Raw genomic sequence first — 14,968 nt, 5'->3', positions numbered from 1 at the left:
AGTGCCTTAATCAAACTAATCCTACTTTCGTGGAGTTAGAATTAATTAAGACCCATTAAGTTCTTTAATTAATCTATGAATCCTCTTAATCCTTAGCCTATTTCTAGGTCTAAGTTAATTAAGTCCAATTTCCTGATTATCTATCACAAGGCCTTCTCCTTTCGGTGCTTCAACCATGGATTAAGAACATTACTCAATGGGATCCTACATTAAGCATGTCATTAAGCATACAAGAAATGAATAAAACTCATTAAGACCACAAAATATGGATTACCCAATCAAAATCCTCAAAATATCTCAAATATTACAACCCTTACTCCAGAATCAAAAGTAAACTACTCACTATCCATAATGCTTACAAGATATGATGAGTTTAAATGGAAATAAAGCTTTAATCTAAGCTAAGAAGTAAGTAATTAAACACTAGAAATGTAGAAAAGTGTAAAGAAAGAAAGAAATCTGCAAATCTTAGTTGAAAATGGTGTGGAAGGTGAAATGACTCCTCAAATTCTGCTTAGCCTCCTCCTTTCTTCCTTTGCTCCCTTTTTTTTTTTTCTAAAATGAGAAAATGGGACTATTTATAGCATTTTTCTGACATGGAGCCCTAAAATAGTATGTTCTAGGAGGAATACATTAAGGGAATCTTCTGCCAGCTCATTAATGAACTCTTTATGGGACTGCATAAGTGGACTGCATAAGTTATGCAGTCCCTTATGCGCGATTTACCGGTTCTGATCACTTATGCGAAGTCATGACTTAGTGCATAGGTTATGCACAAATTCGTGAATGTGCATAAGGGAGGTGAGAATGTGCATAAGCTATGCGATCTCCTTATGCACATTTCTGGTTCTCGAGCAGTGATCTTCCTCCTTATGCGTAATCGCATAGCTTATGCGGCAAGTTATGCACAGTTTGGTCAATGCATATTTCAGCTTGAAAACTTGTTTTTGGCATCTTTTTGCTGTAGAAGACACTCCTCAATGGCAAAATTCTCTTTAGTCCTTCAAAAACACCATTTTTCCTACAAAACAAAGTAAAAATTACAAATTAGTGCAAAATTGACAACTATGAAAAACTAACTAATTAACTAATGAAATTAGCTAAAAAATGACTAATAACCAAATAAAATGATTATGAAATTAGACCTAAATGACTATGCAAAATGTGTGCATCAGGCACAAGCTTTTTTTTTTTTTTTACAGAATTTTAAATTATTTATGAAAAAATTTTACATATTTATAAGAGACTCTCCCTATAAGTAATTATTTTATTTTTTTAATATACAATTTTATTTTTTTTACTATTTAAATATTTTTCGTTCTTATTTTTACTATTCATATCGATCTTTGTAACACCCCTGATTTTTTTATATATTATTATTGGGCTTCGTGTAGGTATCCTCAATTCACGGAAATTCGACATTTGTCCGGATCTGTGAATTTTCGGCCAGACAGATCAGCTACCGGAAAAGTCTCCGAATTGGATCGAGGTTTTGGCTACCCCACCATTGTCATGCATCCCGAGCGCGTTCCCGAAGTCGGAATCGGCAAAGGTAAACCCGAACCTTGCTTTTTCGTAATTTTCTAGTGCTTAAATCCATAAAATATTCGTGGTAGCTTAGAAAATTACGATTCTTTTTGCAATAGCTTAGTAATATTTCTAAGGACCGCGGGGCAGAGTTTTATAATTTTTAGAGCTTATTTGAGCAGTTTTTGCAAAAATGATCAATTATAAGGACTAAATTGAAATTTTACATATTGTGATGGATGATTGATTTGGTGGGCCCAGGAGGGGCTGTGTGATGTGATTGAGATGTGGACATATGGATTGTGAATATAGAAGTGTGTTTTGAGCCCTTTTGCAGGTTGGGTAAGTCCTAGGTATAGGGGAGACTCTGCCGGATTTTCGGCACGACTTAGGACGTATTGGTCTTTTTCTTTGTTTGTATTGAGTCAAATTTATTAAATGATTGTAATAAAATTGTCAGGTGAGCCGGGACAGCCTTCTTCCTCCGCCCAGCCGCCACAGTGATTGTCGTCAAGTCTGTGAGTAAAATATTAATTTTAATTGTAATTTCACTATTATTATATGTTCAAGCATGCCCATGCATCACTTATATGCATATATTTATGTAGTTAAACTCTAGGCACGATTTATGTTGCATTGATAACTGTTAAAGTGCCATGGATGTTGTTGTGGTAATTTGGAGCAGTGTGCGTGCGTTGGCGTGCGTGTGATGTGGTGTGGACTATGGATAGGACGGGTAGTCACGGCTTGAGTTCTTCGCTGGGACCCGATCCTTCGAGGGGTAGTCACGGCTTGAGTTCTTCGCTGGGACCCTCGATTTGGTTTATTAAGCGAAAGTCCGGCTTGAGTTCTTCGCTGGCACCAGGTTGGATTTAAGAGGGATCAGCTCCCATATGTTATGATTGATGCTACAGGGTGCGTGAGTGCTAAAAATTACCTTTCTGATGTTATGATGTGAAAATGTTGTTGATGTTGCATTTCACTCTACAAGGTGCATTAGTTTTAGATAGTTATAGAGATTATGGTTAAAATTGATATTTTACTCTCTGAGTCGAACGCTCACTCCTGTTCAATATTTTTTTTTCAGGCTACAGGATGATTTTATTTTGGTTAACCTGCTTTTCTCCTTCGCAGGTTGATTATCGATATTTGTGTAATTTTATTTACTCCTAGAATTTCCGCATGTGTTAGAAGTATTTATTTGATTATGGTCTGTAATATTATTATCATGTTGGACCTATAAACGTATAATGATACGCATGTTTGATGGATTGGATGAGGGAGCTGAGCTCCCGTTTATTTTTATGAGGATATGAGTATGTGGAGGGTGAGCTGAGCTCCCCAATTGAGTATTTATTATGTTTACAGGTCGGGTGAGTCGAAAACTCCCCGTTGGAAAGTCCATTTTATGGCCGGACTCTGTCCGTTTGTTTTCTTGATATTGGGCCCAAATGGGCCTTAGAGTTGGGTAAATGAATAGTTAAGGCTTACTACGGGCCTCGGGGCTTTAGGTGGCCTGTGTCCTAGTCTTGGTCCGCCCATAGGTTCGGTCGTGAATTATGTGGTTTCAGTGCTTAGGCTCCAGATTCATAGGGAAAAATTATCTAAGTGTTGGGAAGAGTCTACTAGGAGTCACATGCGGAGTATAGGATTCTGTTTCGTCTTTTCCTGTAATTCTTTGTTTCTAGATTCTACGTTATACCTCGGGAAATATAAGATTACCTCAGTTAGTGTCTTGATTTTCGTGGAGTACATAGAAATGTGAAATAGAGTTAGTAGACATGTGAGGTCTATCATGAGGATACGTACTCCAAGAAATGTTATATTTTTGTCAGTATGGGTTTAAATGGTGTGCCCATTTCGTGTAAGGCACGAGTACATAAAAGTGAGTCTTAAAAGTACAGTTGCCCTAGATAAGGATGAGGATACCACTACTGGCAGTCATCAGTAGATGACCCAGTCATAATAAGTTTGTGATAATAGAAGATTCAGGAGAGATAAGAAATTAGGAGACCTAGTCTGTCAGGACGTATCGTAGTAACTATACAATGTTCTCGATGTCTGCTCTGTAAGCTGCAGATTATAGTACCGACATGAGATTATTGTGTAGAGCTGCGTACTTCCTTGTAGTGCTTATGATGAGGATGTTTGCAGGCAGTCTCTGTTTTGGTATAGTAATACCATAACAGAGTTCTATATCTGCAGAGGAGTTGGGAACTCCTAGTTAGGGGTCTAGAGTTAGAATATTGAGAGGTCACAGTGGGGTGATAACTAGAGTCAGTGACTCGATTACCTAGCATGAGCTAGAGTTACAATAAGAATTGCCATCGGACTGCAGGTTTGGATTAGTTGCAAAGTAAAGGTGACACCTATAGAGTGAGATTATCTAGTATTCAGTATGGAATTTTGGATGGTTTTTGCAGTATGACAAACATTTGGTTAGAACTTAGTGAGAATAGTATACCTTGTGTGTATCAGTATGAAATAAAGTACAACCCTACTACCTAGGGAAAGTCGAAACTATGAATTGATGATTCACAGAGCTATAATATGATAGGAGAGTCATTAATTTGACATGGTTTTGGGCAAGGTGGTAAATGTAGTATTTTTGTTGCAGCAAGTTAGGGTATAGTCCTATCTTTTCAGAAGGGATCGAAAGTTATTACTAATAATGGTGACTCACAAAATAGTGCCCCAGATGGGACTGTAGAGTGTGGTAGAGAGTAGTTGGCTCGGGTATCCTGGAGAGGATACAAGTTCCATTATAGGAATCATATATAATCAGATCACGATGGATGTAAATCCTTTGAATTGGATGACGGGTTTGGGTGCCCGAAATCTTAAGTTTTGGAATTGAGTAAACATGGAAAATAATAATAATAATAATAATAATAAAAATAATAATAAATAAAATTACTGCAGAATCAGTTCTCGAGGTAGTAAGGGTATTATGTAAGCTAAAGGATAAGAATAGAAATCATACGATAAAGGTATGATCGCAATTTCTGAGTTCCTTCGACTTCATATTGTTCAAACAGAGTATAATCTAATTATAATAGTGTTAAGAGTAATAAATTAGCGAAGATAAATCACAGAAGGCCAGTAGATAGAGAAAGTGTAGAATGAAAATTGGGATAATTGATTACAGATGCAATATAATCTAAGTGCCAGTGGGAGTACTAGCTAGAGTGGTCAAAGGACCAAATCTGAGTAGCACAGACATATGATAACGCGATAGAGACTCTGAAAGATATAGTTAGCAAGTACAGCTGTTATGTTAGGAAGAAGAATGGAACCAGGGATAGAATAGTCAAGTTCTATTTTGGGTAAGACAAAGGAAATAAATGAAAGGACAACCTAAAGAGCGCATAATAAAAGGAACAAAGTTAAGATATAGGATAGGCTAAGTGTTATTCTTGGCAAGGAGAATGACAAGGATGGAAAATCCAAAATGGGACCACATTAGTGAGAAAAGTGATGGAGGTATGGAATACAATAATAATGAGTAAATGTTAGAAGGTGTGCGATGGTATTGCGGACTACCTAAATAGGTAGAGAAAGAGAAGTTAGTTAAGTTAAATAAAAGTCAGTCTAAGGGATCAAATAGGTATGATGAGAGGAAAAGAATGATATATAATGACACATAGGTTTTAGGTTAGACTTTTGAGATAGTGAGAAGGTAGTTAGAGGTTCGTTATGAATGTTAGGCAAACATTTTTAGTATGATCAACAGAATCACTTTGCAGTGACGCAATAACGACAGAGCAACAGTAGGGGTAGAATAAAAAGTGACAAGGATGGATGGTAATAAATCACTAGAAAGTTTAAGGATCAAATTAATGACCATAGATAAGGGTGGAATTAGTGTTTGAAGAATCTATTAGCGAGAGAAATCTTTCAGGATTCAACAAGGGTTAAGGGCACAATATAAACGATGATAGATATGAATCATAGGTCGAGTATAAGTAAAGTTAATAAATTATAAAATATTATGTCAGGAAGGACGATGGTATAGTAAAGGGTTCATGTAGATGATACCTTATAGGTAGAGCACAATTGTGCTAGGAGATGATGAAATTTGAAGAGAAAAACTAAAAAACATAGGTTAAACATTATTATATGGACAATCGGGCGTAGTTGAATATAGAGGATATTTTTCTTTCTTTTCAAGTTTAGCTCGTATTTTTGATTCCAGAGCGTTATATAAGGAGCAGATCGAGGCAAGGAGACCTAGTTATTTGAGATTTTGATAGGCACCAATTCATATACAATTTCCGATATGAGAATGACAAGTAAGTGCATACCTAGTGTTAAGTATGAAAGGACGATCAGAGTAATGACAGGAGTTAAATTGAGTTAGCTACTAAGGCTTACTACTGTTTTAAACTATAAGCTAGATGAAGTACTATTTATGGATGAGTTTCAATAGATGAAATTGTTGCTGATGGGTAATTTGAGGTTGAAGTTTAGAAAGCTATGGGCGATATATGATTATATTAAGGAGAATGAACACGTTAATTATATTGTTTGTACTTAAGGCATGACACATATTTCCTACAGCAGTGTTAGTTCAGATGGAACTTATAGTTTATGGGGCTCATATTCATCCAGGATAAGCAATTTCCTACTAAGGCTGGTAGGGAATGATAATGTTTTGATAGTTAAGTTGGAAAAAAGGGGGTACAAAAAAAAAATTCTCTATGGGTAATTATAAGTGTTACATAAGGTGAAGAATGTGCTGGTAGGAGTAAATCATAGGGTTAGAATTCTCGAAGTAATGAAACTAGTAATCAAGATAAGACTAAGAAATAAAAAGAAAGTTAAAGTTGATGATGGGATAGACATCTTTGAAGGAAATCTTGTAAGCATGAGATAGTACTAATATTAAGTAATAAGTACAAAGAGTTGAAATGATACCAACAATACCAAAAATAGGAAAAGGGAAGTTGATAAGATCCAAAGGACAGGAAGAGAGCTCGATAGAGTCAGTTATAATGATGAGGATAAGGAGTGTCTAACCACTGCCCCTGTGTTAACACTACCTATGAGCGGTGAAGGATACACCGTGTAATCGTGGACGCCTTGAGTTGGCCTAGGGTGTGTTTTGATGTGGAATGGAAAAGTAGTGGCTTATGCTTCAAGGCAGCTAAAGAGGCATGAGCAGAACTATCCCACCCATGATTTGGAAATGGCGGCTGTAGTCTTTGCACTAAAAATCTGGAGACACTACCTGTATGGTGAAGTGTACGAGATATACACCGACTATAAGAGTTTGAAGTACATCTTCCAACAGAGGGATTTAAACTTGAGACAGAGGAGATGGATGGAGCTTCTGGAAGACTATGATTGCACCATCCAGTACCACCCTGGGAAGGCCAATGTAGTAGCAGATGCTTTAAGCAGAAAATCTTCTGGCAGTTTGGCGCACATTTCAGCAGAGAAGAGACCGTTGATTCAGGAAGTACATGAGTTAATGGATCAAGGTTTAATCCTAGATCTTTCAGATGAGGGGGTCTTGTTGGCTCATTTTTCAGTGAGGCCAGACTTGCGAGATAGAGTTAGAGTTTCCCAATACAGAGACCAACAATTAATGAAGATCATAGAAAGAGTACAGCAAGGTGAAGGTGGTGAGTTTGGATTTGCCAATGATGGTGCCCTAGTGCAAGGTTCTAGGATGTATGTGCCCGATGTGGACAATCTTAGAGATGAAATCATGAGAGAGGCACACTATACACTGTACAATGTCCACCCAGGTTCCACCAAGATGTACCATGATGTGAAAGATAGCTATTGGTGGAATGGCATGAAGAGAGACATAGCAGACTTTGTGTCCAAGTGCTTGACTTGTCAGAAGGTGAAGTTTGAACACCAGAGACCGTCAGGGAAGTTGCAAGAGCTCCCTATCCCAGAATGAAAGTGGGAAATGATTTCTATGGATTTTGTGACTGGGTTGCCTCGTACCACGCGAGGATATGATTCGATATGGGTAATTGTAGACCGCCTAACCAAATCAGCTCACTTCTTGCCTGTGAAGACTACATATTCTGTGGCACAGTACGCCCGGCTCTACATTCGAGAAATAGTCAGATTGCATGGAGTTCCGGCTTCCATAATATCTGATAGAGGGCCCCAGTTCACTTCTCAGTTTTGAAGAAAGTTGCAGGAGGCACTTGGCACACAGTTGAACTTCAGTATGGCTTTCCACCCTCAGACAGACGGACAGTCCGAAAGGACAATCCAAACACTGGAAGACATGCTTCGCATGAGTGTTTTGGATTTTGGAGGTCAATGGGATGAGCAGCTAGCTTTGGTGGAGTTTGCCTACAACAACAGTTATCACTCCAGCATAGGGATGCCACCCTATGAGGCACTATATGGAAGAAAGTGTAGGTCTCCTCTGTGTTGGACGGAAATGGGGGAAGCGAAGGTGCATGATGTAGACCTAGTGCAGTACACTTCAGAGATAGTTTCTTTAATCAGGGAACGACTGAAAACAGCTTTCAGTAGGCAGAAGAGTTATGCAGACCCCAGACGGAGGGATGTGGAGTTTGCAGTGGGCGACTATGTATTCCTGAAGATTTCTCCAATGAAGGGAGTCATGAGATTTGGAAAGAAGGGCAAGTTGGCACCTCGGTATATTGGACCTTTTGAGGTTACTGATAGAGTTGGAGCAGTTGCCTACCGGTTGGAGCTACCACCCAACCTTTCTCACGTTCATCCCGTGTTTCACATCTCTATGCTCAGGAAATACATTCCCGATTCTTCTCATGTACTACAGTCAGATGTAATAGAACTAAAGGAGAACTTGACATTTGAGGAGCAACCTGTAGCCATAGTGGACTACCAAGTGAGACAGCTAAGATCAAAACAGATCCCTATAGTTAAGGTTTTGTGGAGGAGCCAGTCAGTGGAAGAGTGCACCTGGGAGTCAGAACGGGACATGCGTAGCAAGTACCCTTATCTGTTCAATGTGTAATCATGTACTTTATTCTGTCTTGTGTAAAATTCGAGGACGAATTTTCTGTAAGGGGAGAAGAATGTAACACCCCTGATTTTTTTATATATTATTATTGGGCTTCGTGTAGGTATCCTCAATTCGCGGAAATTCGACAGTTGTCCGGATCTGTGAATTTCCGGCCAGACAGACCAGCTACCGGAAAAGTCTCCGAATTGGATCGAGGTTTTGGCTACCCCACCATTGTCATGCATCCCGAGTGCGTTCCCGAAGTAGGAATCGGCAAAGGTAAACCCGAACCTTGCTTTTTCGTAATTTTCTAGTGCTTAAATCCATAAAATATTCGTGGTAGCTTAGAAAATTACGATTCTTTTTGCAATAGCTTAGTAATATTTCTAAGGACCATGCGGCGAGTTTTATAATTTTTAGAGCTTATTTGAGCAGTTTTTGCAAAAATGATCAATTATAAGGACTAAATTGAAATTTTACATATTGTGATGGATGATTGATTTGGTGGGCCCAGGAGGGGCTGTGTGATGTGATTGAGTTGTGGACATATGGATTGTGAATATAGAAGTGTGTTTTGAGCCCTTTGCGAGTTGGGTAGGTCCTAGGTATAGGGAGACTTCACGGATTTTCTACACGACTTAGGACGTATTGGTCTTTTTTTGTTTGTATTGAGTCAAATTTATTAAATGATTGTAATAAAATTGTCAGTGAGCCGGACGACCTTCTTCCTCCGCCCAGCTGCCACAGTGATTGTCGTCAAGTCTGTGAGTAAAATATTAATTTTAATTGTAATTTTACTATTATTATATGTTCAAGCATGCCCATGCATCACTTATATGCATATATTTATGTAGTTAAACTCTAGGCACGATTTATGTTGCATTGATAACTGTTAAAGTGCCATGGATGTTGTTGTGGTAATTTGGAGCAGTGTGCGTGCGTTGGCGTGCGTGTGATGTGGTGTGGACTATGGATAGGACGGGTAGTCACGGCTTGAGTTCTTCGCTGGGACCCGATCCTTCGAGGGGTAGTCACGGCTTGAGTTCTTCGCTGGGACCCTCGATTTGGTTTATTAAGCGAAAGTCCGCTTGAGTTCTTCACGGCACCAAAGTTGGATTTAAGAGAGGCGTATAGGATCGGCTCCCATATGTTATGATTGATGCTACAGAGTGCGTGAGTGCTCCAAATTACCTTTTGATGTTATGATGTGAAAATGTTGTTGATGTTGCATTTCACTCTCTGTGGTGCATTAGTTTTAGATAGTTATAGAGATTATGGTTAAAATTGATATTTTACTCTCTGAGTCGAACGCTCACTCCTGTTCAATATTTTTTTCAGGCTACAGGAGGATTTTATTTTGGTTAACCTGCTTTTCTCCTTCGCAGGTTGATTATCGATATTTGTGTAATTTTATTTACTCCTAGAATTTCCGCATGTGTTAGAAGTATTTATTTGATTATGGTCTGTAATATTATTATCATGTTGGACCTATAAACGTATAATGATACGCATGTTTGATGGATTGGATGAGGGAGCTGAGCTCCCATTTATTTTTATGAGGATATGAGTATGTGGAGGGTGAGCTGAGCTCCCCAATTGAGTATTTATTATGTTTACAGGTCGGGTGAGTCGAAAACTTCCCGTTGTCGAAAACTCCCCGTTGGAAAGTCCATTTTATGGCCGGACTCTGTCCGTTTGTTTTCTTGATATTGGGCCCAAATGGGCCTTAGAGTTGGGTAAATGAATAGTTAAGGCTTACTACGGGCCTCGGGGGCTTTAGGCTGGCCCAGGTCCTAGTGCCGATCCGGCCCATAGGTTCGGTCGTGACAATCTTTATCTATTATTATGTAAGAATATTTTGCTATCTAATAAATCTAAGTGTTTTTATTGTAATCATTTTAATGTACATAATTTGTACTTAATAAAGTTACCTATATTTTCTACTTAACCAAAATATTTACGTTTATTCATAATTTTATTTTATATTTAATTTTAATAATATATATTTGTTAAAATATGAGATAAGTAAAATTGAAATTTTACTCTGACAAATTACTAATTTATAATTATTTTTTTATTAATAAATCTATTAAACAATTTATTTATATAATTTTTTTAATAATTTATACACAAAGAGAGAATACGATTAGTTAACTTATAAAAAGTAAAAAATACTTACAAGTTAATTTTGTAAGTTAAGCTAAATACTTTTTAAGTTTATTGAAATTAACTTATAAAACATTTAATATTAATTTATAAGGCAAACACCTATATTATAATGATACAGTTATGGGATTTTTATATTTATATAATTATAAATATATAAATAAGAGATTATATGCTATTCAAATCTATTATCAAGTTGAGTCGAGTCGAGTAACAAAAAAATATTTAACCCATTATTCCTAAATTAAAGTATTTGATGAAAATTGCTTGAAAACTTTAAAAATAAATTTATTTTATTGTTTATATTTTTTTAACTTGTAAACTAAATTTATAAATTAAAAAAAAAATAGGACGCACCATGCTTGTAAACTAGTTATTCTCATTAAATTTTAATTTTTCATCATATGCCTCATTTTATGTTTTTTTAATAATTTTAATTTTATATGTATTTATAAACTTCTTTTTATCAAACTTGCCGGTTTTATATTAATATTTATAATCAATTTAATCAAATATATAATTATTTAAACTTAAATACTTATAAGCTCATATATAAAAGTAAAGAGAATGTGATTCTTTAGAATTTTGTTATGAAAAAAATATCAAATAGACCCTATAATTTCAATCAATACTATCAAATAGACCCTATAATTTCAATCAATACTAAATAAGTCCAAAATAAAATTTTGGGCCAAATAAATCTATTTTTAATTAAGGCCAAAATAAGTCTATATTTAATAAAATATTTTTATCGTGTAAAGTGAAATGTGCAGTCGTGAGTTTTAGGGTTTCAGTTTTAATGCCACGAGAATAGTGAGGCTTTGATTCTCTGCTAGGGTATTTAACATTTTAAGACCACATGGAATAAAATGGCTTGAATGCTTCATGCTTTAACTATCATATTAGATTTTTTTTTTTTTTTAATTCGCTGACTATCTGGTTTGGACAGTATCATGCAGCAATCAGTAATCGTGCATAAATTAAAAACCTTAGTAGGAAAAACTACGAGGGGCATCATATTTTGTATATATGATCTAGTTGGTTTTTAGAAAATAAAACATTAATTTGGTCCGTTTTAATGAGAAGCCTTTTTTAGGCCTGATTGAGTGGGCTAAAATTATACGTAGTGGACAAAATTCAATATACAGTTTTTTTTTTTTTATCTTGTTTTATATAAGAATTGAGAAATTTTAAAATTAACTATTATATTATCGTTTTATTATAATTATTAATTATAATAAATTTTGTATATATCTCATTGTAAAATTAATTATTAAATTTATTTATTTTATATATAATGATTTTATTAAATAATTTTTTATAAAAATAGAGAAAATATATATATATATATATATTTTTTAAGTAAGGCATACATTATTTAAAATTACAATTAATATTATTGGAAAATATGTATATATGATTTGTATGAAAACAAAGACCTTGTAAAAATTTGTCATGGTTTTAACAAGCGTCCATATTCGTTACTTAATCTTGTGTATGCATCCATCTCTCAATAAAAAAAAAAAAAGTCTGACTAAAAGAAAAGGTTGAGTGTCCCCCCTGATTGAGGTCTGCCAGTTGGTTAGGCGAGTTATTTTCAATTCAGACCACCATGGTCTCCGTTTCTGCCCACGAGGCCCAGCCCGAGTGGGATGATTTCATGGATGCCAAGGATTATTTGAACGCACGAAGAGAAATTCATTGTCAACGGCAGGTTTTCTCCTTTGATTCTTTGCTTTTTACATTGTCTGCATTTTTGCATTGGTTGAGGAGGAAATACGTTATCTTCACGGATGTGATTATGTATTTTTCTGCTAAATTCTTTAGATTTGAATAAACTGAACAGAGTTCTGTAGTGGCACATAGTAGTACCTCATTGTTTTGCTTGTTAAGGAGAATTTGGTGTAACTATATTGTTTAGATTTAAATTACTTGAACAGAGCATTAGTGTTCTCTGAAGCTTATCCATAATATTGCATTGCTTTTTTTTTTTTTGAAGGACAAACTGAAATATAGTTAATTGGTAGTTTTTATTCTCCTAATATTTCACATTTGCTTATTCTATGGTAAAATATTTGTTATTTTTACATGGCTTTGATTTTGTATGTCTTATCCGAAGGCATTGAGATAAAAAGTGAGTTCTGTGGCAGGGAAGGGCACCGAACCATTCGTGAAATATTCAGGAAACCAATATATATTGGTGGGAAGCACATTGGCGGTGGGTTTGAGGGTTCTGAGAACTTTTTCTCTCCTTGTTCTATGTTATCTTTTTTCTCTTTTTTATTGTGTGATTGCTCGATTTTGTGTGCCTTAGATTTATATGCCTGCTATTACAATATTTGATCGAGGAGATGCCTAAGATGATGGATGAGTTGTTGCTTTTTCAGAAGATTGATATGGACCCAGTTGATGATTGTGTGAGCAAGCATGAATTGATTGAGGGGAACATGAACCAGGCTGAGAGGGAAGTCATGCATAGGACTCAGAGAGATGGATGTCCACGACAAAAATCATGATGGATTCATTTCTTTTGCTGAGTATGAGCCTCCTAGTTGCCAACTAAATCTTGAGGCTGCATGGCCGGCTGCCTTGTTAAGATTTGTAGAACATAAGCCAAGTCCAAATCTATGATTATCTCCCAAAACTTCATAGATGAATACTAGCTGGGAAGCTAAATCCAAGAACAGAATTAAAAAAGAAATCACCCACCTTATATAAGTTGATTGCAAAGGCAATAATTGGTGGCAACTGAAGATCGCAATTGTACTATCATTTCAGCTGTTAGTATCGCTTCTTGTGCTTACAACATATCTATCTGCTGATGCATATCCTCCAGGGTTGAGATAGAATGCCATTAAACGACCCGTGCTCCAAAAATCCTCCTTCAACTCCATAGAAATCCCACCAGAATATGAAACACGTTATTACTCAGGCACTTGATCATTTCAACTATTATCCAGAGAGTTATAAGTTATGCAACCTTCCAATAGAGATATATCTTGAATTTCAAGCAAACACTAGCTCGCCTATCTTTGTTTATGCAGGTGAAGAGAGTGGCATAATGGGCAATGTTTTGTATGTTAATTCCATTGCAGATCTTGCTGCTCGTTTCAAAGGTTTACTTTTATAGATAGAGGTAAGTGTTCCTTCACTATTGTATAAATACCCCTCATTGCACTATGAGGCCTAATAATAAGGTAATAGAATTTATCTATATATAGGTTTTTCCAGTAGGCTTACAAAAGAGATTGTTCAATACATTCAGCGTATCAGAAAATAGTGCAACCTTATTTTCCAATGCACTGAGATGGTAATGCTAATGGGGTTGATAATAATGATACAATTTTCCAAATCTCACCCTTTGATCTGAACAACTTCACAAAATAATGCCAAGAAGCTTTCGGTATCACACCAAGGCCTAATTGGGTTCCTGTAAAACTTGGTGGCCGTGTAAGCTCCTCAATTATTAATCTTCATCCTTCTTAATAAATTTCTTCCTCTCTCATGCAGAGATTTGGATTTCTAGCAATTTGGAAATTGACTTGCTTGGAAAATTTATATTCTAATCTTCAGGATATAATGTCTGTACTTCGGAATTTTGCAAGCAACATTATTTTCTCCAATGCACTGCCTGATCCATGGAGCTCGGGAGGGTAAAAGAGAACCCCAAGAACTTTTGATTTCTGAACTTATTTTCTACCACCAATGTTATTCACATTAACATTTTCAATAATCTTCATTCATTATTTCTAATTTCTTGACTTGCAGAATTTTAGAGGACATATCAGATAGTGTTGTTGCTATACATATAGATGATGGTATATATAGTTCCCTTTTTTTTTTGTATTGGGATTCAAACTCGAGGCCTTAGAGCTTTATAGACTATTCATCGAGTTGGTTGAATTATTATATATATATATATATATATATATTATTATATATGCTTAGCTAATTAGGTATTGAATTGGGCTTGTTATTGGTAAATAGGTGCTCACTGCTTGGATGTATTAAGTCCTAATGCAACAAGTGATCCTGCCTGGCTAGTTGCATAGAGAGACAGAGATCAAAATTATTGCATTTTTACTTGCAGACTCTATGCGAAACTTTCTAGCAAGACTGGCGACTACTTATATATACGTGTGTTCATATTTTATTGACTTGCCATTTCTCGTAAATATAATTTCACTTGGAAAGTGAGGATCTACCATATTTTTCGTGAGGCTAATTACAGTATAGATTCACTAGCTAATAAAGCTTAGGCTGTTTTTTTTTTTTTTTTTTTTTCCTTTTTCTCTCTTTTGATAAGCAACT

Source organism: Hevea brasiliensis, chromosome 1 (genome assembly GCF_030052815.1).
Source record: "Hevea brasiliensis isolate MT/VB/25A 57/8 chromosome 1, ASM3005281v1, whole genome shotgun sequence".
Lineage (NCBI taxonomy): Eukaryota > Viridiplantae > Streptophyta > Magnoliopsida > Malpighiales > Euphorbiaceae > Hevea > Hevea brasiliensis.
The sequence above is the reverse complement of the archived record's forward strand: the minus strand, read 5'-3'. Positions refer to the sequence as shown.